Consider the following 27,236-nt stretch of genomic DNA (forward strand, 5'->3'; position numbering starts at 1 on the left):
AGGCCGAGGCGGGTGGATCATGAGGTCAAGAGGTCGAGACCATCCTGGTCAACATGGTGAAACCCCCTTCTCTACTAAAATAGAAAAAAAAATTAGCTGTGCACAGTGGCACGTGCCTGTTATCCCTGCTACTCAGGAGGCTGAGGCAGGAGAATTGCCTGAACCCAGGAGGCGGAGGCTACAGTGAGCCGAGATCGCGCCATTGCACTCCAGCCTGGGCAACAAGAGCGAAACTCCGTCTCTGAAAAAAAAAAAAAAGAAAGAAAAGAAAAGAAAAATACTACCTCAGAAGAATATCTCAAAAAGAAATCAAATTTATCCAACGTGGACTGCTGTTTGTCATAAGACAAAAGAATTATCTTTATAATAAGAGACTTCCAAATGACATATAAGAAATTGTACATTAAAACACATTAATACTCTGCAAAAAAATATAGAAAATTCATTTTTTTTTACATTAGAGCACTGTAAATCCTAATTTATGAATTTTTGTCAGCTTCTCCATACAGGTTTACTTGTTTATATACTTTACATTTATTAAAGGATATATTAAAAACAAACAAAAAAAAACTATCTCCAAAATTGATTGCTGCAGCTTCATTATCTCAAATTTGTCAGTAATAGAGAGGCATTGAGATACTAAAAATGAGTTTCTGCTTTGGAGTTTGCTAGACCTTTTCAATCCTCTGACATACTTTTAAACACATACTTAACCTCTCTGAGCCATTGTTTCTCTCTCTGCAAAAACTGAGAAAATAATATACACCCTGAAGAGATGTTTTGGACAGAAATTTCCCAACACAGTGTATTTTCCTTCCTTTCCCCATCTGCATTTATTTTTCCATTCTATTCCTAAATTGGTCTGATCAGCTTTTATTTTTATTTTTATTTTTCATTTTATTTATTTTTTTTTTTTGAGACGGAGTTTTGCTCTTGTTACCCAGGCTGGAGTGCAATGGCACGATCTCAGCTCACTGCAACCTCCACCTCCTGGGTTCAGGCAATTCTCCTGCCTCAGCCTCCTGAGTAGCTGGGATTACAGGCATGCGCCACCGTGCCCAGCTAATTTTTTGTATTTTTAGTAGAGACGGGGTTTCACCATGTTGACCAGGATGGTCTCGACCTCTTGACCTCGTGATCCACCCGCCTCGGCCTCCCAAAGTGCTGGGATTACAGGTGTGAGCCACCGCGCCCGGCCTCAGCTTTTATTAAAATAAAATGGAACTCAACAAATCTAATGCACTAGCATTAGATTTACAAGACAATCACAAATTGTAGGACAAATGTAAATAGAAATGATACAATCAGATCCTGTGAACAACAGGGTTATATATTCAATCACAGGGTGTTCAACACAATGTTCCTGAATTACTGCTTTGAATTTGCTGGGAGAATCTGGGAAACTAAGGGCATAGCTACTAAAATGGCCCTTCCAACAGAAATACGATGTGAGCCATGTGTAGCTTTAAGTTCTTTAGTAGCCACAAGCAAAAAAGTAAAAACAGTAAAATTAATTTTAATAATATTTTAACCTACTATATCAAAAATATCATTTCAAAATATAATCAACATAACAAATATTAATCAGATTTTTTTTCAATACTAAGTCTTCAAAATCTGGTATGTATTTTACATCTACAGCACATCTCAATGTTAGTCCCATTTCAAGTACTCAACAGTCACTTTGGCTTGTGGGTCCCACCCTGAACAGTGCAACACTAGATGACAGAGTTCTGGGCAGAGATGAACATACAAAACAGAAGCCATGGGAAGGAAGCCAACTCGGTGCTCTGTAGGTAATGACAGGTTGCTAAGAGTTACTCCAGCCCAGACCTCACTTAAATCTTAGGTCTGTCCTGAGCTCCTGGACCAGAGACCAAATGCCTTTTGGGCAGCCTCTGACCTCCTCATGAGCTTCTTTGTGAATTTTTAGAGGTTTTGGTCATTGACCTGTGAAGTCAACAAACAAAAAAGTTAGTCTTGGGGCCCATGGGATATATTCCCAAACTCCCAAAGCTCTGGGGGTAACAAAGGGACTTAAGGAATATCTTCAGAGCTGCAAAAACATTTTATGATCCAGCTGTGGGGCCTTACGCCTTGAGTCTTCTGGGAATACTCAGGTCAGTAACACAGCCTGGCTTTGAAAAAAGAGGCATTTGGGGAAGTTTATTGTCTTTCATTTGTTTGCAAAAATCAATGAGGCCTCATTAAGGAAAGGAAGGGGTTGGTCTTTCCTCTGGTTCACTTTATCTTTGTTGCTGTTTGAACAGGTGCGAAGGCTAGAATTATCTGGCGTATTTATAGCATTTTTGGTCTGAAACAAACCATTACAAATTTCGTCATCAAACTTTTTTAAACTAAACCCTTAAAAAAAAGACAAGCTTTAATTTTTGGACAGTTAAAAATCACCTATTTCACACTTTTTTTCTCACCTATAAAAGGTTTTAAAGTATCTGACACCTGACATTCCCACTGCTGGTACCCAAGTTAACCTCTCACTTGGACCCTTCCTGGCTAAGGCTCCAAATCTCTTTGAACTCCCACTTGACTGCCCTCTTTTAGGCATCCTCACCAGCCCCCAGTTTTCAGTCCACACCATCACAACCTTCCTAAAGCACACCTCCAATCATGTCATTTCTATTACTATGAATTATTAATTTTAGGTGCTATGTTCCAGGCATGCACACTTTACTCTTTGAAATCCTCACAACTCTTGGAAATAGTAACTTTTATTATATTCATTTTATTGTTGAAAAACTGAGGGTTAGGTAAAGCCTGGGAGCAAACAATTTATAAACTGCCAAACTGAGGTTTGAACCCCGGCAAACTGAGTCACATTGCATGAACAAGAAGCTATTTCAAAAATACTCAGTGGCTATTTCACTATGAATATCAAAACATTATGTTTCTCACCTTAAATATATGCAATAAAAAAATAAGAGCATTTAGAAACTTGTATAGCATTTTAAGTGAGTGCTTTTATGACTGAATTTACTTGGGACTTGTAAAAAAATTACTCAGTGCCACCCATTCTCTCATAAATCCAGTTCAAACATTATTATCGATTATCCCCACCATTTCCACAAACCGATGCTCTTATTTCACACCATTTCCACTGGCTAAAAGCTAAATCTCTGCCATTTCAATGATTTTTAAGGCCCATTTATTATTCATTTTGATCTTTTTAAAACCTCCCCCCCTCCCCGGGAGGTATACCTCACAGGAATCATTAGCTTCGTTTTTGGACACAAAGAAGGAAATAAGACCAGAGAGGATAATTGCCCTGCCCAAGGTCAAACAGCTAGTGATGCTGGGTCTCAGGGGTCCAGGCTAGTTTATGTTCACTACTCCATGTCCCACTACCCCTTCCATCTCTGGCCCTCAAGTGGTTTCACAACCAAATATGAAGATAAGTATGTTTGTAAAACCTATGCCACAGGGCACAGTTTGAACATTGGAGGTTGAGGTTGTAGTGACCCGAGACTGTGCCACTGAATTCCAGTCTTGGCAACAGAGTGAGCCTGTGTCTCAAAACCCAAGAAAACAGCAAAAAAAAAAAAAAATCAAATATTCCTTGGAAAATTCCTTTCTCTTTCAAACAGCTTTTCCTTTGCATATGCTTCCAGAAAAATAATTACAATATTTTAGAAAAGGGTAAAACAAACACAGAGAAAATCACTTTTATCAGTTAAAATACAGAATGCTAATTAATTATTAATCATTACATTCTTTTTTATTACAAACATTGAAGTTATTACCATCTGACCATCTATATCTAAACCTAACGCTGCCCATCCCATGCAATTTGGGTTTCTTATTTTAAGCAAAATGCATCTCAAGTTGTGATTGCTGTTTGTTTTCCTTATGTCTGCACTAACATTTATAAAAGATAAAATTTGGACCTAAGATTTTGACCTCCAACTATGGTAAAGACTAACTAGGAGAGATTATCTTTTTTGTATCTTCTCACTTATCAAATTGCAAAAGTTAATTTATCACTATAACAAAATCCTGCTAAACAGTCTACCTTCAACTAAGTAACCAGGGAGGTTTTTACACATATCAGAGAATTTAGCTTCACCAGTGAGCAATTTGTGGAGCAGTCAGCGTGTTCTAGGAGTGCTCTCTTAGCCTAACAGAGAACGTGTGTCCCTGGTCATTTCTCCATTCCCTTCGAGAAGGGCACAAAATATCAAAACAAACTACAATTATGCAACTACGTATTGCTTGTATATTCTTCTTGCATTCATAGGACTTTGTATGATTGGGAAGGAAGGATACAAAGGAAAAAGTGACCTGCTAAAGAAGGTTAAGTGATGCCCCGCCCCAGACTTTCCAGAAACAGCCAGAAAGAAACTTTGGGCCTAATCCAAAGCACAAAAATCCCACATCGCATCCCTTCCTGGGAAATAGGATGATTAGCGGACAGCTGTGCCTTAGATTTATAGAGCTCACTTTTTTCACAAAGTATTTAATTTTTTTGTACAGATTTCAGATGTATACCTATAAACTAAATATTTATATAATGAAAGTATGAAATAAAGTTAACTTTTGACTGGTTTTAATATTTTCTAGAAGTTCACACATTTTACCTGGAGTCAACCTGTGAGATAGCAACCAAGTCTACAGATAGGAAATTGGCAACAGAGTGTATACATGTTCCTTTTTAAGGGACAGTTAATGCAAATTTGTACCTGAAGCCTAGATTCATGTATCTTTGTCCTTTGGCTTCTTTTAACTAGACCTTTCAGCTTTCCATGACTTATTCTATCCTGTTCATATTGAGATTTCACAACAAGTTCAAAGTCGCTAATATGTGTGTGTATATATACACACAAACACACACACATGTGTGTATATATATATATACAATACACACACATACACACACACACACACACACATATATATATATATATAGTCATTGTCAAATACATATATAGTCATTTAAAAATCAAATGTTCCTTGGCTGGGTGCAATGGCTCAGGCCTGTAATCCCAGCACTTTATTTATTACTACCATTATTTAGATATTTAATGTATTGGCATACACTTAATATCTGTACAAAAAATTAAACACTTTGGAAAAAAATGAGTTCTATAAATCAGTTGATAAGATTACCTCTTTGAAAAAAATTTAGAGATAAAAGGAGCCCAAGTCACAGTCTACGTTATTTCTGCTCATCACACATTCCTAAAAAAAAGAATGAGAGAGAATATTAGTGTATTCTACATTATCTTGATTTCACCAGTTCATTTTATAGGATTATTTTCTTGGTTATCATTCTAATAAGTGGATATATGCAATCAGCAAGAGACAATTTTAAAAGAAAAGTAGAAACAGTATAAAAACTAGAATATAATTTTTATGATTATTCATTGCATGTTATTTTCTAAGCATTGCTATTCTAAATAACAAAGCTATTGGGAAGAATTCCACAGCTTAAAATTTCATTTTGGAGCTCAATGTGTTTCTTTAAAAAAAATTATAATGGTGTGCAGAATCAAGTAATAAGAAAACTATGCTGATGGTTTTAGTACTCAGCCCTTCTGATTACATTTGCATATACCCAGGCATTTTTAGAAAAAAAGTAAAAGAAAAATACAGCCCTCATATTACCAGAACAAAATGAAATGCCACTGTCCCAAATAAGCTGTCTGTTCTTAGAACAGTTTTTTTGGTGATGGTAGACATCTAAATGCAAAATTGCAAATTGAGAAGGGATTCTGAACAGTAGAAATAATTTAATCACATTTAATGACAATATTTTGAAAAGATAATTTTTCCCTCTTAATATATAAAGAGCTCCAGATAAGCAATAATGAATAATAACCATAGAGATAAAAAATGCTGAACAGATTTAGAATAATCAACACAAACAATATAAAATGGCTGATAAAAATGTTGAAAGTTTTTCATTCCCACTAGCAATCTCATGGACAATAAGAGAACATGAGCCATCTGCACAGCCTAATTCTTCTAATTACTTAGTGATAAACAGAAATTGTTGACACGACGCAGATGAATAAATTATGTGGCACAAGTTCAGGGGAGCAAATAGGTTTACGTAGGAATAAAGAAACTGAAAATAGATTGCCTGTTATACTCTCATTGAAAAATCAGAGGACACCCCATCTAAGACAGAAGAAGGATTCTTCTCTGCAACCTCACCAGCATCTATTTTTTTTGACTTTTTAATAATAGCCATTCTGACTGGTGTGAGATAATATCTCATTGTGGTTTCAGTTTGCATTTCTCTAGTGATTAGTAATGTTGGGAATTATTTTATATGCTTGTGGGTTGCATATATCTCCTTTTGAAAAGTATTTGTTCATGTTCTTTGCCCATTTTTAATAGGGTTGTTTGATTTTTGCCTGTTAATTTAAGTTTCTTATAAATTCTGAATATTAAACCTTTGTTGGTTGCATAGTTTGCAAATATATTCTTCCATTCTGTAAGTTGTTGGTTCATCCTGTTGATAGTTTCTTTTGCTGTGCAGAAGTTCTTTATTTTAATTAGATCTCACTTCTCAATATTTCGTGTTGTTGAAACTGCTTTTACAGTCCTCATCACGAAGTCTTTGCCAGGATCTATGTTCAGAATAGTATTTCCTATTGGCATCAGCTCTTCTTTAACATGTGGTTTAATTTGGCTGTAAATCTATCCAGTTCAGTACTTTTTCTGGTTGATTGATAGGTTCTTTATTACTGATTCAATTTGGGGACTCGTTATTGGTTAGTTCAGGGTTTCCATTTCTTCCTGGTTCAATCTAGGGAGGTTGTATATTTCTAGGAGTTTATCCAGTGTATCCATTTCTGCTAGGTGTTCTAGTTTGCATGCATAGAGGTGCTCATAATAGCCTCTGTGGGCTTTTTCGTATTTCTGTGAGGTTGGTGATAATTTCCCCTTTGTCATTTATGATTGTGTTTATTTTGATACTTTCTTTTTTTTAATTAGTGTAACTAACGTAGTTTCTAACCACAAGAAATAATGGAAATTATAAATAAAAATTCGAACCAATAATAAAAATGTTTATCACAACTACAGAAAAGACAATTATTGATTCAAGTAAGAAGTAAAAATAAAATAGTATTCTACTTAAACAACAATTAAAATACAAATGCAATCTTTTATCTCAAAAGAGAGAAAGACAAAATAAGCATTAACTCAAGCTGTTAGAATCAACAATCCTAAGGAAAACAGATAGAAATAAATGTGTAAAATAGATATGACTACACTGAAATAAGTAAACATGGAAAAACTAAGTAAAATGTTAAAAGTATAATCTGTCATGACTAAGAAATATTTTAGACATTCAAGAGGTTGAAAATTAGGGTATATGACAAAATACTCTATATGAGTAGGCTGAATTTTTTAAATAAGTTCATTTCAAAAGATTTATGAAAAAGATTTGGTATTCAGAAAAACTATTTTAATAAATATCTCCAAATCTATCTATAATTCAAAATGTTTAAAGAAATTAAAATAGATTAACATTGTCTCAAGTAATAGGCAATTTTTAAATCAAACCAGTAATCAATAAAATATTAATAGCAAACATTTAGAGCCATTGATATGGTTTGACTCTGTCACCACCCAAATCACATCTTGTAGCTCCTATAATTCCCACCTGTTGTGGGAGGAACCCAGAGGGAGATGACTAAATTAAGGGGGCAGGTCTTTCCTGTGCTGTTCTCAGAGTGAATAAGTCTCACAACATCTGATGACTTTAAAAATGGGAGTTTGCCTGCACAAGCTCTTTCTTTGCCTGCCACCATCCACTTAAGATGTGACTTGCTGCTCCCTGCCTTCCACCCTGCTTGTGTTCCAGCCACGTGGAACTGTGAATTCTCCATTAAACCTCTTTCCTTTGTAAATTTCCCACAGCATTAAAACAAACTAATATAGTCATTTTATTTAAATCACAAAGTAATGCTGACTACTATTGTTTCTAACATAAAAGTTTTGAAAAATGCTATTAGATGCCAAAAAAATAAAAAATATTGGTATAGAGAGACAAAATTATTATTACATGATAAGATCACATATCAGAAAGAGGAATCATTAGAAGCAACTTTTAAAATTAAATTTGTGAAGTGGGGTTGTGATATTATGAAATATATATTTGGTCTTTGTTCAGTCTCCAGGCATCCAACTCCTATTTGGAATCCTTAAAGTGATGTGTCTTTTTGTATGCTAATGGTTTGCCTGGAAGACAGCAGAATCTAAGTAGCTTCAGGATGGGTGCTAAACTTCCAGTCACACCCCCAACCTCCAAGGAAGAAAGAGGATCTGTAAATTTGGATTGATTATGAATGGGCAATGATTTAATCAATCATGTCTCTGTAATAAGGCTTCCATTAAAGATCAAAAACAATGGGTTTAGGGAGCTTCTGGACAGAGTGTGTGGAGGTTCCTGGAGGGTGGTGCACTCCATCTTCATGGGGGCAGCTCTTGCACTCAGGATACTTCCATACCTCACCCTATGCATCTTTTCATCTGTATACTATTGTAATCAACCAGTAACCATAAATAAGTCTTTCCCTTAGTTCTGTAAGCTGCACTCTAATAAATCACCAAACCCAAGGAGAAGGTTGTGGAAACCCCAGTTTATAGCAGGTCAGTCAGAAGCACAGGTAAAACAACCTGGGGCCTGTAACTGGTTCTAGAAGTAGAGGGAAATCTTGGGGGATTGAGCCCTCGACCCATGGAATCTCATACTATCTGCAGGTAGATAGTGTCAGAATTGAATTAGACAACACTGAGCTGGTGTCCACTGCAGAACTGATGTTTTCCTTGGTGGTGGGGTGAAACTCTCACATATTAGTCACAGAGTCTTCTGTGTTGATTGTTGTTGAATGAGAGAATAGAAAAAAACTGGTATTTTTTTTTAACTCAGTGGTCAATTCAAAATAAATACATAAATTTTATAGTATTTTTATAGAACTGAAGTAAAGATTTAACATAGAATGGAAAAAGAAACTATATTAATAGTATACACAAAAAATAAATAGCAAAAATTCAGGAACAATATTAACAGACATATAACCCAGAAGACTTTTTGTGTTCTGGAAGAAAAGACAAAATTTTTAAGTATGGCAACTCTCCCATCTCCCATAAATACACAGATTTAGTCCAGTTCAAAATTATAGGGAGCTTTATGAAAACTCTGTAAAATAAGTATAAACTTTATCAGAAGTCCTAAACATATTATAAAGTTTAAATGTATTAAATACTATTGGTACAAAAAAGGCTACACATAATGGAACATAATAGATTGCCCAAAAATAAATCCCAACATATTTGATAATTGAAAAGATGATTAATGAAAAATTAAAAATCAATAGATAAGAGAAAGAATGTTCTAGAAATGGTTTGGGTTCATTTGAGTAGAAATTTTGGGGAAAAAATACAGATTCTTACTTCATATACCAGCATAAACCTCATACATGTTAAAGAGTTATATGTAAAAAAATACTAAACATAAAATCTTAAAAAATAAAATAGAAGTTCATCTTATTAAATGTTTTAGGGGAGTGTTGAGGGAAGGGCAGACAGGTAATGAGAAGTAAGTAATTTTAAGCTAAAACTTAATAAATTACAAAGAAAACTAAAAATAGTTTCAATTACATAAAAAAAATTAAAATCTATGGGTAAAACATTGAAAATAAATATCCAAAACAGAAACATATTTACAGAAAATATGAGAGTTAAATTTCTTAGTAAATAAAGAGCTATAAAACAGATAAGAGAAGTAAAAAGTATCAAATACATGAATGATCAAAGGACATGATAAGAAATTCACAGAAAAAATACAATTAATATGCTGCCATTTATGAATATATTCAGCTTCTCTAGGAATCAAGGAAAATGATTTGATAATTGACCTGTGAAATTAGGGAGAAAAAGAAATGTATAAGCAGAGCCTGGCAAGGATGGATGAAATAGAGACCCTCACACATAGCCTGCTGCAGAATAAATTTATATATGTTTGGAAAGAAATTTGAGGAAATGTTATTCCCTTTTGCCTGGTAATTTCACTTCTAGATATAAATCTTAAGGAAAGCATGCTAAGTAGAGACAAGGTATTAGGCACAAAGAGTTTTTCTCAGGCTCTTATTGATTGGTTGGTTTGTTTTCCTATATGCAAACCAGATTCATTTTTAAATTTTTCATACTGACAATGGAAAGAACTTAGAAGTGTAATCCAAGAAGATTAATTCTTTTCTGGTATACACACTCAATGACATATTATGCAAAATAGGCTATAATATTGTTAAATGAAAAGATGTAAATTATGTGTGTAATAGAATAAGTGTTCAAATTAAAGTTTCACATGAATAAAAGAACTAAAAGGAAATATATCAAAATCCTAATAGCAGTGGTGATTGGTTGACAAAACTCTATGTGCTATGGAGTTTTTCCTAATTTTCTCTATTGTCAAATTTTTCTTTAGTGAATATGAATAATTTTTATTTTTGATGAAACAGCAACAAAAACACTAAACAAAGATGACTAATTTGCATCAGCTACTAGGTCAGCAGTTTTCTGAGCCCTGGAAGGGGAAGAAGGTCTTCTGGAGAGAGTGGGGCTCAGGCACCTCCCTTCTCCCCAACGTAGCCTGTCTTCTGAGAGGCAAGCACAGCTTTGAGACAGGGGTGGGCTGGGAAGGAAGAATTAGGAACAGCTGGAGCAGATTCAGAACCATGACATGCATTCCCCTTCAAAGGCAGCTCAGAGGCTGGCAAGGTGAGTGAGAGTTCAGAGGCAAGTCAGAGCTTACAAATGGGTGGATTAAGCTAAAAATGAGCAGGAGGCATCTTGAGGGCACCACTCATGCTCTGAGTGAGTATAAAGAAGAATGCAGCATTTTACACCTGCAGACTAACCAGCAGCTGAATATAAGCTGCAGGAGAAAGTTAAAAGCTGTATTAAGTGGTTGTGTTCATGCATGAAAAAGCCAAGGAAATAAGGAAGTGATTAGAAGTGCTCATTTCAAATTGGTAATGAAGTATATCATTTATAACTAAGCCTCTCTTAGTTTCATCATTTGTTCTAAATATTGAGTATTGTCAGGTAGAGGTAATGTTTTCCAACAATTATGCTTTAATTTTACATAATGCAATTTTCTGAAAAGAAATATATAAGAAGGAAAAAGCCACTAGAAAAATCTGACCCTGGGTTGTGTTTGCTTAGCCAAATGGCTTAAATATTACAAGGCTTGGTTTTCCTGTTTATGGGGATTCAGTAATTAATTGAGCCTCTCTACTCCAGGCACTGTACTCGGCACCAGAGATTAATGGTAAGTAAGACAGACAAGCTTGTGGGAAAGCAGAGAACTAAAGACAGTGGGATGAGTGCCATAGAAGGGGATACAGGAGGGTTGGGGATATAGATGCTTCACAGTAGTGACATCTCATCCAAGATCAGAGAACACATGACCTGCTTGAAAGACAAAGGGAGGGCTTTCCATTTGGCTTGACAAAAAGAGGCATGTCATGCTAAGCCTTTTCGGACACTCTGGACTTTATCCTACAACGTATGGGAAGATATTGCAGATTTCAAGCACAAGGGTCACACAAGCAAATGTACATTTCTCAAAGATCACTCCCGGATATATGAAGAAAGAACATGAGAGAGGAGGCTACACACTACACTCTTGCAGATAGACAGGAGAGAGAGAGCAGCACACGGGCCCATAGATTTGTGTGCAAGGTTGAAAACAGAGACAGAATTCGGGTTACCAGCAGAAGAGAGAAGTAAGGATGTCACCCAGGTTCCTGATCTTACTAACTGGGAGGAGGTTGGTGCTACAGTCTGGGACACAGACAAGAAAGGAGGAGCAGACCTGGGAGAGAAAATGTTGATTCCAGTTTTGAACACATTGATTTTGAGGGACTGTGAGGCATTTAACTTGTGACATCTTCCCCTTCTCCCCAAATTTAACCTTGGAGTTGATGAGAAGGCTGAAGATCCAGAGGGAGAGCTGGTCTTAGGACAGTTTTAGAAAACATTGGTAAATAGCTGCGTGTGAATGAAACCATCCAGAAAGAGTACTCAGAGGGAGAAATGAGTCATGGCAGAATTCTGACAAATCCCAATACTGAAGGTGGAATACAAGAAGAGGAGCTTGAACAATCCCTAAGACAGAGTGGCCATAAGGGTAGAAATAAAATTTTATGGCTGCAAAATCACAGAGGTGAGGGAGGAAGTAGTAAAGGGTGCCCAATGCCATGGAACATAAAATAACACAAAGGCCAAGAGGTGTCCACTGGAATCAGCCATGAGGAGTTATTGGTAAACTTGGCCAAAGAATTCATGTGGCATGATGAGGACAGAACTCAGATCACAGTGGCTGAGGAGTGAATGTCATGTGATAAACAAGAAACAGCAAATGGGGACAATTCCACAATTCCTTTAACAAAATTCAACTGTGATTTGGAGATGACAGGGAAAGAGATTGAGAAATTGTATTTATTTCCTAGAACTGACATAGTAAATTACCACAAAGTAGACGGCTTAAAACATTCATTGCATCCCAGTTCTGGAGTGCTAGAAGTCTGAAATTAAGATGTTGGCAAGGCCAGCATCCTGCTGAGATTCTAGGGAAGACTCCTTCCTTGCCTTCTCTTAGCTTCTAGGGCCTCCTGGCAGTCCTTGGTGTTCCTTGGTTTGTAGCTGAACCACACAGTCTCTGCCTCCTCCTTCATAGGACCTTCTTCCCTTGTGTGTGTGTGTGTGTGTGTCTCTGTGTCTTCCTATTCCTCATCTTTCTCTTATAAACACACCTGTCACCAGGCTTAGGGCCTGCCCTGATCCAGTATGACTTCATTTTAACCTAACATCTGCAAAGACCTTTTTTCCAAATGAGGTCACATTCTGAGATTCTGGTACATATGGATTTTGGCACTATTCAACCCAATACAGAAATATGTAGACAAAGTGATTTTTGTTTGTTTCAGTGCTTGCTTATTTTATTTAATAATGTTACACCTGGAAAATTAAATCACTGGGTCCTTTGTGATACATACATAACGCCAATTTGAAAAACCTACGTTTCCTAGAGATAGCAATTATTTGATAGGAAGTTCTCCCAAAATCTAATGAGATGTTATACCAAATCTGAGATTCATGAAAGAAATGGTCCCCATAATTGGTAATGCTGTAGTAACTTAGCATCATTTCTTGTGGCTTTCAACAACTGTTTTAACTCTTTTGAAATTATACAAATGTAGACAAGGCTTGTGGGATAGAAGAGACTGAGATTTTGTACCTTATTCAATTTCAGATTTTCTCTAGGATAGCATGATTTAAAAATAATCCATTTCCATGAGGAACAATTTAGGCCTTTTGTTTACAACTTGCCAAAGGGGAAAAAAAATCTACCTTATTTAGTGTTTAAATAAATTCGCCAGTTGGAGAGGGTATCATGTAGTTAAAATTTGTTATCATTTTATTGGGATTAAAATAATTAACTTATATACCTCATTTCCTCATGGCATGACTAAAATAAAATAAACAGAACAAAAACAGATCCCTTACCTTGAAAAAGAAAACAGATGAAACTTTCAATACCAGAGGTATTTGAAATACTGGAGTCCATTCTCTCTTCATTGAGGTTTAATTACAAGAATTAAAATTCTGAATATTAAACCCACATTGCAGATAGCTATTAAAATAAGCAGGAAATGCAGAAAAGATAGTTCTCTTATACCATATTTTCATTTCTACTCTCATCCTGTATAGCTTTAACTAAAATGCAGCAATCTAAAAATGCATACATGTCACACTGGTGCCAGTGGAATAACCATAATTTTTATTTACCTTTCATTTCTTCCTGAAGGCAAAAATCTGAAAGGAAACACCTGTAGATTTTGCCTTCTAGTCCTTGACTCTTCTAGCAATATGATCCACAGACTAGAGTTTGGACACTGTTTCATTTCAGATTGGAGGAAGGGAAAATTGTAAAGTGCCTTTTACATAGCCATCTGCTCTATTTCCCCTAGTGGCAACTCAGCTCCCCACTGGCTGGGTGCACCAGTATATTTCCTTTTCGATACCTACTGCAGGAAGCTCTGTACAGGTGTGCCTCACAGCCAGCACCTGGGGACCTTTACTACTACTACCTTCCTGTGATGGGTGGTGGGGCTGGGAGCTGAACACTGCCCACTCCACCCAAGTTCTTCTTGGCTCACACTACCCCCACTGCCCTTCTCCATCGTATGTTGATCTTGTAGATCACAGACAAGAAGCGATAATAAAAGCACCAGTCAGTTTCCCACAGACTCTTGAAAAAATGTACTTGTATCTCAGAGGAATGTCTAGGTTGGATGCTATCTAGGTTTAATGCCTTTTCACTTCATTGGGTAAAGCTATTTTAGTGCATTCCCTAACAGGCTCATGTTTGACAGATTGCTATGCATATAAAGATTTGTGGTATAATAAAATTGACTTTTTCTTCTGCATGAATCAGAAACCAAAGTAGAAAATAGCCTTTCCATTGATCAAATAAGTAAATATTGGGTGCCAAATATGTGCCAGCCACGACTATTAGCACTAAGTATGCCAAAATCAGCAGAATAGAGGTGGTTTCTACACTGACAGAGCTTGTAGACAAACAATAAGCAAGTAACTCTATAATTAGAAAGTTATAAACTCTGGTAAGTTCTACAAAGTTGAAAAAAATATTTTTTAAAATGGGATTTATGAAAGTTAATGATGCGAGGCAAACATGGAGGTTTCTGTGAGACCATGGCAGTAGAGATGAAATCTGATGGTGAGTAGCAACTTATTAAGTGAAATACAGAGGCTGGAAGCACTCCAGGTAGAGATAAATATACACAAAGATGTTATGTGAGAAAAGAACGGAATGCATTCAAGGGTTTTGACCAGGAGATGGATGTGATAGAGTTGTCTGTGAACAATATGATATCACTTACTGTGGTAAGGAGAACTAAAAGAGGTTACAGATGATATCGTAAGTTAGGTTCTGGATATATTGTATTTGGGTTATTTGTGAGACCTCCAGGAAAAAACATCAAGTGTCAGATATACAGGTGTGAGACTCTGAAGGGGCTCATTCACGTGAATACATTTGAGAGTCATTGACATATTGAAGACAATTACAACAGTGAGGCAGAGAAGAGGAAAGGAGAAAGGAGTCCAGAAGCCAGCCTTAGCAGCTCCAATACTTAAGAGACCAGGTGGAGTTAAATGAGCCCACAAAAGGACTCTCAAAGGGGAGGAGAGGAGAAAACCTAGGAGAACGGCTCGGTTCCAGAAGACAAGGGAAAAGATTGTTTTAAGGACAGAATGATGGCTGTTGTAAAATATGCTGAGAAATTAAGTAATATGAAAGCTGAACAGTATCCTTTTAGTTTGGGGCCTTAAGGATGATTGGTGACCTTAGCAGGAGCCATTTCAGGAATGACGGGGGTGGAAGTTGGATTGAAGGGGGTTGAGGAGAGTGTAGGAAGGATGTTGTTCAACAAAAATTCACTATTTTGTGAGCCTATGTATGTTCATCATCTAACAGGATGGAAAAATAACTAATAACTCCCAACTGCTTGGTTATGCCGTAGGTTTCTTGGAGACAGAAAGAGAGAGAAAAAAGAGAGAGGAGAGGAAAGAAAAGTAAGAAAGAGAAAAAAAATTATTCAACCCATAGGCAAAAGGTGAACCACAAACAAAGATGCTGGCAAGTGATCTAAAAGTATTAGTATGACTTTCCATTTAAGACTTGGGGGTAAGTTTCCCCCTGGAACATAAAATGTTCACCAGTAAGATGAAATATTTCACTGCATTTGAAGAGCAGACTTTTATCTGATACAAATTCAGTCTAGTGAAACAATTTATGGTTTGTTAAATATTATGTTTTAAGGTCTTTCACTTCAGCATGGCCAATGAAAGAAAGATAGAAAAGGCCTCTTAGAATGAAGAAACAGGCTTGCCATCCTGAATTATTTTGTTTTTATCATAGTAACTTAATAAACATTATATTAACTTACAATCTCCCAGTAAAAGGTCTTTGGGGACATAATTTTAATTATTAATACAGGCATACATCATTTTCTTGTGGTTCACTTTTTTGCACTTTATAGATACCGTATTTTTTTACAAACTGAAGGCTTGTGGCAACTCTGTATCAAGCAAGTCTGTTGGTGCCATTCTTCCAACAGAAAGTGCTCAATTTGTGTCTCTTTGTCAGTCACATTTTGATAATCCTTGCAATATTCCAAATGTTTGTATCATTATTATATCTGTTATGGTCATGTGTGATCAGTAATCTTTGATGTTACTATTATAATCATTTTTGGGTGTTACAAACCATGCTCGTATAAGGTGACAAACAAGCAATATGTTACATGTGTTCTAACTGCTCCACCAACCAGCAGTTCCCCATCTCTCTCCTTCTCCTTGGGCCTCTCCATTTCCTGAGATGCAACAATATTGAAATTAGACAAATTAATAACCCTACAGTGGCCTCTCAGTTTTCAAATGAAAAGAAAAGTTGCACATCTCTCTCTTAAAACAAAAGTAGAAATGATTAAGCTTAGTGAGGAAAGCATGTCAAACACTGACACAGGCTGAAAACTAGGCCTCTGACAACAAATAGTAGCCAAGCTATGACTGCAAAGGAAAAGTTCTTGAGGGTAACTGAAAGTACTACACCAGTGAACACATGAATGATAGGAAAATGCAACAGCCTTATCGCCAATATGGAGACAGTTTTAGTGGTTCTGGATAAAAGATCAAACCAGCCATAACATTTTCTTAAGCCAAAGCCTAAACCAGAGCAAGCCTCTAATTCTCATCAGTTCCTGAAGGGTGAGAGAGGTCAGGAAGCTACAGATGAAAAGGTTGAAGCTAGCAGAGATAGGTTATGAGGTTTAAGGAAGAAACCAACTCCATAATATGAAAGCACAGGTATTGATGGAGAAGCAAGTGTTGATGGAGACGCTGCAGCAAGGTATCCAGGTAGGTAAGGTAATGGATGAAGGTGGCTGCACTAAACAACAGATTTAGTGTAGATAAAACATTCTTAAATTGGATAAAACAGTCTTATCTACACTAAATATAGATAAAACAGTCTTAAATTGGAGGAATATAGCATCTAGGACTTTCATAGCTACAGAGAAGTCAATGCCTGGCTTCAAAGCTTCAAAGAACAGGTTGACTCTCTTGTTAGGGGCTGAGGCACCTGATGACTATAAGATGAACCCAATGCTTATTGAACATTCTGAAAATCCCAGAGCCCTTAAGAATGATGCTAAATCTACTTTGCCTGTGTCTATTAATGGAACAACAATGCCTTGATGACACATCTGTTTACAGCATGGTTTATTGACTATTTTAAGCCAACTGTTGAGACCTACTGCTCAGGAAAGAAAAATACTTTCAAAATATTATTGCTCATTGACAATGCACCTAGTAACCCAAGATCTCTGATAGAAATTAATATTGCTTTTATGCCCGCTAACGCACCATCCATTCTGCAGCCCATAAATCAAGGATTAATTTTATCTTTCAAATCTTATTACTTAAGAAACATATTTGGTAAATCTATAGCTTATAATTCAAAAAAGAAGGTCAAAAGAAAAAGTAATAGGAGTGTGTAAGAAATGATCCTAACCCTCATGAATGACTTGGGGGGCTTTAAGGCTTCAGCGGAGGAGGTAACCGCAGATGTGATGAAAAAAGCAAGAGAACTAGAGTTAGAAGTGGAGCCTGGAGAGGTGACCGAATTGTTGCAATCTCATGATAAAACTTCAATGGATGAGTAGTTGCTTCTTATGAATGAGCAAAGAAAGTGGTTTGTTGGGATGGAGTCTACTTCTGATGACGATTCTGTGAACACTGTTAAAATAACAATAAAGAATATTACATAAACTTAGTTGATAAAGCAGTAACATAGTTTAAAAGGCTTGACTCTAATATTGAAAGAAGTTCTATTGTGGGTAAAATGCCATCAAACACCACATACTATGGATAAATCTTTCATGGAAGGAAGAGCCAATTGATGAGGCAGACTTCATTGTTGTCTTATTTTAAGAAATTCTCACAGCCACCTCATCTTTCACCTGATTAGTGAGCAGGCATTAATATCAAGGCAAGACCATTCACCAGGAAAAAGATTATAACTTGTTGAAAGTTCAGGTGATCATTAGCAGGTTTTTTTTAAGCAATACAGTATTTTTAAATTAAAGTATGCACATTATTTTTATAGACATAATGCTATGAACACTTACTAGATTACAGCATAGTATAGTGTAGTATAGTATAGTATACTATACTATAGTGTATAGTATAGTGTATAACTTTAATGTGCACTGGGAAACCAGAAAATTTGACACACTTTCTTATTCATTTTCACTTCATTGCATTGGTCTGAAACTCAATCACCCATATCTCCAAAGTATGCCTGTGTACTGTGCATCATACATTACTATAGCAAGTAATTTCAAATAAAATATTCACATTTTAAAAACCTACATTGTGTCCATCTTAACTTCTCCATCTGTTTTCTAAACTGCATTAATCCTTCCAACCCCACTTCAGTCCCTCTCATTTGATCCCTTCCATTGACTTAATTCTACTGTCAACCACTAGATCTTCTGTTACACTTGAGGTTCTTCTGGATCCCTCTCCAACTTTCAATATTTTCCTTTTCCTTTTCTCTCACTGCTTAGCACATATGGAAGAATCACTCACACGTTCCATACACCTTTAAAGTCACAGAGTAGAAATGAGTTTATTAGTAACATGTTTTATGCAAAAAAAAAAAAAAAAGATTAAGCGCAAGATGGCACGGTAGGAACAACTCAGGATTGCAGCTCTCAGTGAAGATGCAGAGGGTGAGTCCGAGCCACATTTCCAGATGGATCTTTGTTGCCCACAGAACGGGAAAATTCCCAGGTGTAGGAGAGACAGGGGTCTCCAGCACAGCCCTTTCGGCTGGAGCGGCCATATTGGCCGGCACCACAGTGCAGTGGCACCCCACACAAAACGCACCAGTCTGGGTGCCTGTTAAACCAGCAATCTGAGATTTGGGAGGACAGATTAACATATCCATCTGATTAAACAGGACTTGGACAGGGAGCCAGACCAGGAGATTTCCGGGAAGTGACATTTGAGCCAGTGCAGTGGGTCACTGCACGGGAAATCACACAGATCCCAGTGCCCTATCAGCAGGCAACTGAAACACCTAGGAGAGAGTCAACCGTTGAACTTAAAAAAAAAGAGAGAGAGAGAGAAAGGGCTCTGAGGCAGGAAGCCAGGTGATCAGGCTCGGTGGGTCCCACCGCCACAGGGACAAACAAAATGGCGATTCGAAATGCACGGGGTTGAGAGTTTCACTGCGAGCATAGCTGAATCCAGGATGGTGCAGCTCAGTGGGGGAGGGGCGTCTGCCATTACCGAGGCATCCCGCCCCACTGAGGTACACTCCCAACACTGACGCAGCCTGCCATTGCCGAGGCAACCCGCCATAACAGAGAGACTCCGCGAACAGGGCGGAGCCCACGACAGCAGGGCGGAGCCCACGGGAAACAGGGCGGAGCCCAAAGCATCAGGGCAAAGCACAGGAAAACAGGGCGGACCCCATGGTAGCAGGGCAGAGCCTCGGCAGGCAAATAGTGACTAGACTGCCTCCTAGCTGGGCAGGACAGTACAACAGATACTCATAAAGAAAGCCCTAACTCCCCAAGACAGAGCATCTGAGGAAAAAAAGGGGTTTTATAAGTTCTGCCGCAGCAGACTTAAACACACCTGCCTAACAGCTCTGAATGAACAATGGAGCTCACAGCTCAGCACTTGAGCTCCTATAAAGTAAAGACTGCCTCCTCAAGCAGCTCCCTGACCTCTGTATATCCAAAGAGTCAACTCAAAAAAGACTGATTAGACTGACTTTTGGTGGGCATTACTCTGGGACAAAGATAGCAGAAGAAGAAACTGGTAGCATCCCTCACTGTTCCGCACCTGCTACAGGTATACCCCAGACAAGCAGGGCCTGGAGTGGACCTCAGCAGTCATACAGGAGAGGGGCTAGACTGTTAGAAGGAAAACTAAGTAACAGAAATACTTCATCATCAACAATCTGGGCGTCCACTCAGAGACCCAATTGAAAAGTCAGCAACTATTCAAACAACAGGTGAATAAATCCACAAAGATGGGAAGAAACCAGCTCAAAAAGGAGGAAAACACCCGAAACCAAAACACCACGACTCCTACAAAGGACCAGAACTCCTCACCAGCAAGGGAACAAAGCTGGATGGAGAACGAGTGTGACGAAATGATGGAATCAGATTTCAGAAGGTGGATAATGAGAAATTTCTGTGAGCTAAAAGAACATGTTCTAAATCAATTCAAAGAAACCAAGAACCTTGAAAAAAGATTCGAGGAAATGATAACAAGAATGGATAACTTAGAGAGGAATACAAATGAATTGAAGGAGCTGAAAAACACAACATGAGAACTTGGAGAAGCATGCACAAGTTTCAACAGCCGAATTGACCAAGCAGAAGAAAGAATATCAGAAGTCGAAGATCAACTCAATAAAATAAAAAGAGAAACCAAGATTAGAGAAAAAAGCACAAAAAGGAATGAACAAAGTCTTCAAGAAATGTGGGATTATGTGAAGGGACCTAACCAACGTTTGCTATGTGTATCAGACTGTGACGAAGAGAATAAATTCAAGCTGGAAAATACTCTCCAGCATATTATCCAGGAAAATTTCCCCAACCTAGCAAGTCAGGCCAATATTCAAGTTCAGGAAATACAGAGAACACCACAAAGATATTCCACAGGAAGAGCAACCCCAAGGCACATAATCATCATATTCAACAGGGTTGAAATGAAGGAGAAATTACTAAGGGCAGCCAGAGAGAAAGGTCAGGTCACCCACAAAGGGAAGCCCATCAGACTCATAGCAGATCTGTTGGCAGAAACCCTACAAGCCAGAAGAGAGTGGGGGCCAATATTCAGCATCCTTAAAGAAAAGAACTTTCAACCCAGAATTTCATATCCAGCCAAACTGAGCTTCATAAGTGAAGGAAAAATAAAATCCTTAGTGAACAAGCAAGTACTCAGAGACTTTGTCACCACCAGGCCTGCTTTACAAGAGCTCCTGAAAGAGGCACTACACATAGAAAGGAACAACCAGTACCAGCCATTCTAAAAACATACCAAATGCTAGAGAGTATTAACAAAATAAAGAATCTGCATCAACTAATGGGCAAAACAGTCAGCTAGGATCAAAATGGTAGAATCAAATTCACATATAACAATATTAACCCTAAATGTAAATGGGCTAAATGCACCAATCAAAAGACACAGACTGCCAAATTGGATAAAAAACCAAAACCCATCGGTGTACTGTATCCAGGAAATGCATCTCACATGCAAGGATACACAAAGGGTCAAAATAAAGGGATGGAGGAAGATCTACCAAGCAAATGGAGAGCAAAAAAAAAGCAGGAGTTGCAATTCTCATCTCTGATAAAATAGACTTTAAAGCAACAAAGATCAAAAGAGACAAAGAAGGACATTACATAATGGTAAAAGGATCGATACAACAAGAAGAGCTAACGATCCTAAATATATATGGACGCAATACAGAAGCATTCAGATATATAAGGCAAGTTCTTAATGACTTACAAAGAGACTTAGACTCCCACACAATAATAGTGGGAGACTTCGACACTCCACTGTCAATATTAGACAGATGAACCAGACAGAAAATTAACAAGGATATCCAGGACTTGAACTCAGACCTGGAACAAGCAAACCTGATAGACGTTTACAGAACTCTCCACCCAAATCCACAAAATATACATTCTTCTCAGCACCACATCACACCTACTCTAAAATTGACCACATAATTGGAAGTAAAGCACTCCTCAGCAAATGCAAAACAACTGAAATCATAACAAACAGTCTCTCAGACCATAGTGAAATCAAGTTAGAACTCAGAATTCAGAAACTAACTCAATACCACACAGCTTCATGGAAACTGAACAACTGGCTCTTGAATGTTGATTGGATAAACAATGAAATGAAGGCAGAAATAAAGAAGTCCTTCAAAACCAATGAGAATGAAGACACAACATACCAGAATCTCTGGGACACATTTAAAGCAGTCTCCAGAGGAAAATATATAGCAATAAGTGCCCACATGAGAAGAGTGGAGATCCAAAACTGACACCCTATCATCAAAATTAAAAGAGCTAAAGGAGCAAGATCAAAAAAACTCAAAACCTAGCAGAAGACAAGAAATAACTAAGATCAGAACAGAGCTGAAGGAGATAGAGACACGAAGGACCCTTCAAAAAATCAATAAATCCAAGAGCTGGTTTTTTGAAAAGATCAACAAAATAGACAGACCACTAGCCAGACTGATAAAAAAGAAAATAGAGAACAACCAAATAAATGCAATAAAAAACGATAAAGGGGAAATCACCACAGATTCCACAGAAATTCAAACCATCATCAGAGAATACTACAAACAACTCTATGCACATAAACTAGTAAACCTGGAAGAAATGGATAAATTCCTGGACACCTGTGTCCTCCCAAGCCTAACCCAGGAAGAAGCCGAAACTATGAATAGACCAATAACAATGTCTGAAGTCAAGGCAGCAATTAAGAGCCTACCACATAAAAAAGCCCAGGTCCAGATGGGTTCACAGCCGAATTCTACCAGACACACAAAGAGGAGCTGGTACCATTCCTTCTGAAACTATTCCAAATAATCCAAAAAGAGGGAATCCTTCCCAAATCATTTTATGAGACCAACATCATCCTGATACCAAAACCGAGCAGAGATTCCACAAGAAAAGAAAACTCAGGCCAATATCCATGATGAATATAGATGCGAAAATCTTCAATAAAATACTGGCAAACCGATTGCAACAGCACATCAAAAAATTTATCCATCATGATCAAGTAGGATTCATCCCAGGGATGCAAGGTTGGTTCAACATATGCAAGTCTATACACGTAATTCACCACATAAACAGAACCAAAAACAAAAACCACATGATTATCTCAATTGACGCAGAGAAGGCATTTGACAAAATTCAACAGTCCTTTTTGCTAAAAACCCTCAATAAACTCTGTATCGATGGAACGTATCTAAAAGTAATAAAAGCTATTTACAACAAACCAACAGCCAATATCATACTGAATGGGCAAAAACTGGAAGCATTCCCTTTGAAATCCAGCACTAGACAAGGATGCCCTCTTTCACCACTCCTATTCAATATAGTACTGGAAGTTCTAGCCAGACCAATCAGGCAAGAAAAAGAAATAAAGGGTATTCAAATAGGAAAGGAGGAAGCCAAATTGTTCCTGTTTGCAGATGACATGATAGTATACCTACAAGACCCCATTGCCTCAGCCCAAAAACTCCTGAAACTGATAAGCAACTTCAGCAAAGTCTCAGGATATAAAATCAATGTGCAAAATTCACAAGCATTCCTATACACCAATAACGGACTTAAAGAGAGCCAAATCAAGAACAAACTGCCAATCACAATTGCTACAAAGAGAATAAAATACCTAGGAATACAACTTACAAGGAATGTAAGGGACCTCTTCAAGGAAAACTACAAACCACTGCTCAACGAAATAAGAGAGAACACAAACAGATGGAGAAACATTCCATGTTCATGGTTAGGAAGAATCAATATTGTGAAAATGGCTATACTGCCCAAAGTAACTTACAGAATCAACGCTATCCCCATCAAGCTACCAATGACCTTCACAGACCTGGAAAAAACCACCATGAACTTCATATGGAACCAAAAGAGAGCCCGCATAGCCAAGTCAATTCTAAGCAAAAAGAACACAGTGGGAGGCATCACACTACCGGACTTCAAACTATACTACAAGGCTTCAGTAATCAAAACAGCATGGTACTGGTATCAAAACAGAGATATAGACCAATGGAACAGAACAGAGGCATCGGAGGCAACACAACATATCTACAACCATACAATCTTTGATTAAACCTGACAAAAACAAGCAATGGGGAAAGGATTTCCTGTTTAATAAATGGTGTTGGGAAAACTGGCTAGCCATGTGCAGAAAGCAGAAACTGGACCCCTTACTGACACCTTACACTAAAATTAACTCCAGATGGATTAAAGACTTAAACCGAAGAGCTGGCACCATAAAAACCCTAGAAGAAAATCTAGGCAAAACCATTCATGACATAGGAATAGGCAAGGACTTCATGACCAAAACACCAAAAGCATTGGCAACAAAAGCCAAAATAGAAAAATGGGACCAAATGAAACTCCACAGCTTCTGCATGGCAAAAGAAACAGTTACTAGAGTGAATCGGCAACCAACAGAATGAAAAAATTTTTGCAGCTTACCCATCTGACAAAGGGCTGATATCCAGAATTTACAAAGAACTCAAACAGATTTACAGGAAAAAAACAAACAAGCCCATTCAAAAATGGGCAAAGAATATGAACAGACACCTTACAAAAGAAGACATACATAAGGCCAATAAACATATGAAAAAATGCTCATTATCACTGGTCATTAGAGAGATGCAAATCAAAACCACATTGAGATACCATCTCATGCCAGTTAGAATGGTGATCATTAAAAAATCTGGAGACAACAGATGCTGGAGAGGATGTGGAGAAAACTGTTGGTGGGAGTATAGATTAGTTCAACCATTGTGGAAGACAGTGTAGTGATTCCTCAAGGCCTTAGAAATAGAAATTCCATTTGACCCAGCAATCCCATTACTGGGTATATATCCAAAGGACTATAAATCGGTCTACTATAAGGACACATGCACAGGAATGTTCATTGCAGCACTGTTTACAATAGCAAAGACCAGGAACCAACCCAAATGCCAATCCATGATGGACTGGACTGGGAAAATGTGGCACATATACACCATGGAATATTATGCAGCAATCAAAAATGATGAGTTCGTGTCCTTGTAGGGACGTGGATGAATCTGGAGAACATCATTCTCAGCAAACTGACACAAGAACAGAAAATGAAATACCGCATGTTCTCACTCATAGGCTGGTGAGGAAAAATGAGAACACATGGATACAGGGAAGGGGGTACTACACACTGGTGTCTATTGGGGGGAATAGGGGAAAGACAGTGGAGGGGGGAGCTGGGGAGGGATAGCCTGGGGAGAAATGCCAAATGTGGGTGAAGGGGAGGAAGGCAGCAAAACACACTGCCATGTGTGTACCTATGCAACTATCTTGCATGTTCTGCACATGTACCCCCAAACCTAAAATGCAATTTAAAAAAAAAAAAGGGTGATGAAAAATGAGAACACATGGACACAGAAAGGGGAGTACTAAACACTGGGGTCTATTGGGGGGAAAAGGGGAGGGCCAGTGGGAGGGGGAGGTGGGGAGGGATAGCCTGGGGAAATGCCAAATGTGGGTGAAGGGGAGAAGAAAAGCAAAGCACACTGCCATGTGTGTACCTACGCAACTGTCTTGCATGCTCTGCTCATGTACCCCAAAACCTATAATCCAATAAAAAATTAAAAAAAAAAAAAAAAGACTAGACCATTTTTTGCCAGGGAAGCTCAGTGACAAAGATTCTTCTTGAGTCACACACACACACACACACACACACACACACACAGTTACACACATACACACACATACACACACACACAGAGGTGTGGAGAGAGGGAGGTAGAGGGAGAGAAGGGGGGCGGGGAGAGAGCGCTTGAGCGAGACTGACTCATACTTCCGGATAAATCAATCCAGCTAAAAATGTAGATACAATTTGTTTATTTCCTCCCACATTCTGTTGGAACTTTTCTCTTTAATACTTTTTAGTACCCTTATCTAGGCCCATATGAGCAAATGCCTATCAAACCAAAATAATGAAAGTTTAACATTTGTAAAGGTCAGGATCATTGGAACTCAACTTTTTGGACCTCTTACAATGGAGCACAGAACTTCCAGAAAACTATTTTCTTCTACCAGGATTTTGCTAAGAAATAGTGAAGCTGGGAGAGGAGAGAAAGAATGAGAAAAGACCGTGCTCTCCACCTCAGTTTTCCTGTTCCCTCCCCGAAAATGGTCCTCACTGAAGCAGAACAATCAAAAAAGGATGAGAAGACTAATTTGTTTCTACAATTAAAAATAACGATAACCTAAATTTTATTTGAGCATTTACTATGTGTCAGTCACAAACTATGACTATAAACGATTTGCTGCATTTAGGTCACTTACAAAAATTCCAATGTCAGTTCACCTATAGGCCACTTTTTGGAGCCAACAATTACAAGGAAAGAATAAAACCTGTGACTCATTCTCAAGACTTTCATTAGTCTTCCTTCAACCACAAGGATCCAGTTACTATAAATAATCTGTTTCCTGATCCTAATGACCCCCTGCTACTTAACATTATAAATATGCAGCACTTTATATTTATGTACTCATTACTCTTAACTAGTCCACATTCCAGAACTCATCAACTCTCTTGTTTTCATAACACCATATCTTTACTCCAAACAATCTCATCTTGCTGATGTCTATGTTTTTAATAAATGTGCCCTCATTCTCCCATATTATTCAGGTCAACATCTTGGTATATTCTGTGATTCTGCCCTCTCTCAGGCTCGCAAATCCAATCAGTTATCAAGTCCTATAATAATAGCAACCATGTTTAAATGCCTATTCCACACCAAACTGTAGATTTATAAAATGGGGTCACATTTACTCACGCTGCATTCTGATTTTGCAAAGAAAATGGAGTATTTTTCTTTTAATACTGCTGACTTTTACTTATGAGTTCTACTTAGGAGGGTAGTAGAAAAAAAAAAACAACTAAAGATTAGTCCAATCTAGTTAATGGACAATTTGAATGATTTCGTTAGGTAACGTGCAGTCTCTTGGAATGAAAATGTTGAATCTCTCAGATATCCATCTTTCCCTGCTTTACCCTCAGATGGTGACACCTTCTCATGATGGCAGAACTGGATGACATCCTTGGACAGAACAGTGTATCTTCACTTCTCCCTGCTCTGCCTCCTTAACTGGTGACATTGGGTGGTCACTGGCCTCATCTCTGGGAATTTTGGTTGCATCTGCTGCTAAAGTCTGTGCTTCTCACTCCGGCCCAGTCATCTTCCCTGCTGCTTTGTTCCCCCTCAAATGCTTCCAGTTCCTTCCATTGTCACTGGCTTAAGCCGTCCACTGCCAGCCTCTTCTGCTGTGGGGTCAGCATGGCCC

The 27,236-nt window shown here is 37.8% G+C and overlaps 1 long non-coding RNA gene across 1 annotated transcript in view; it reads right to left on the minus strand.

The window, feature by feature from the left end:
• The window catches only part of LOC128928537 (uncharacterized), a 309,660-nt gene that overhangs the window by 26,036 nt on the left and 256,388 nt on the right, over positions 1-27,236 (minus strand). Inside the window, exon 5 of the long non-coding RNA XR_013522299.1 lies at positions 5,122-5,193. This is a non-coding gene — a long non-coding RNA (uncharacterized LOC128928537). The remainder of the gene's footprint in view (positions 1-5,121; positions 5,194-27,236) is intronic.

Source organism: Callithrix jacchus, chromosome 9, assembly GCF_049354715.1.
Source record: "Callithrix jacchus isolate 240 chromosome 9, calJac240_pri, whole genome shotgun sequence".
Taxonomy (NCBI): Eukaryota; Metazoa; Chordata; class Mammalia; order Primates; family Cebidae; genus Callithrix; species Callithrix jacchus.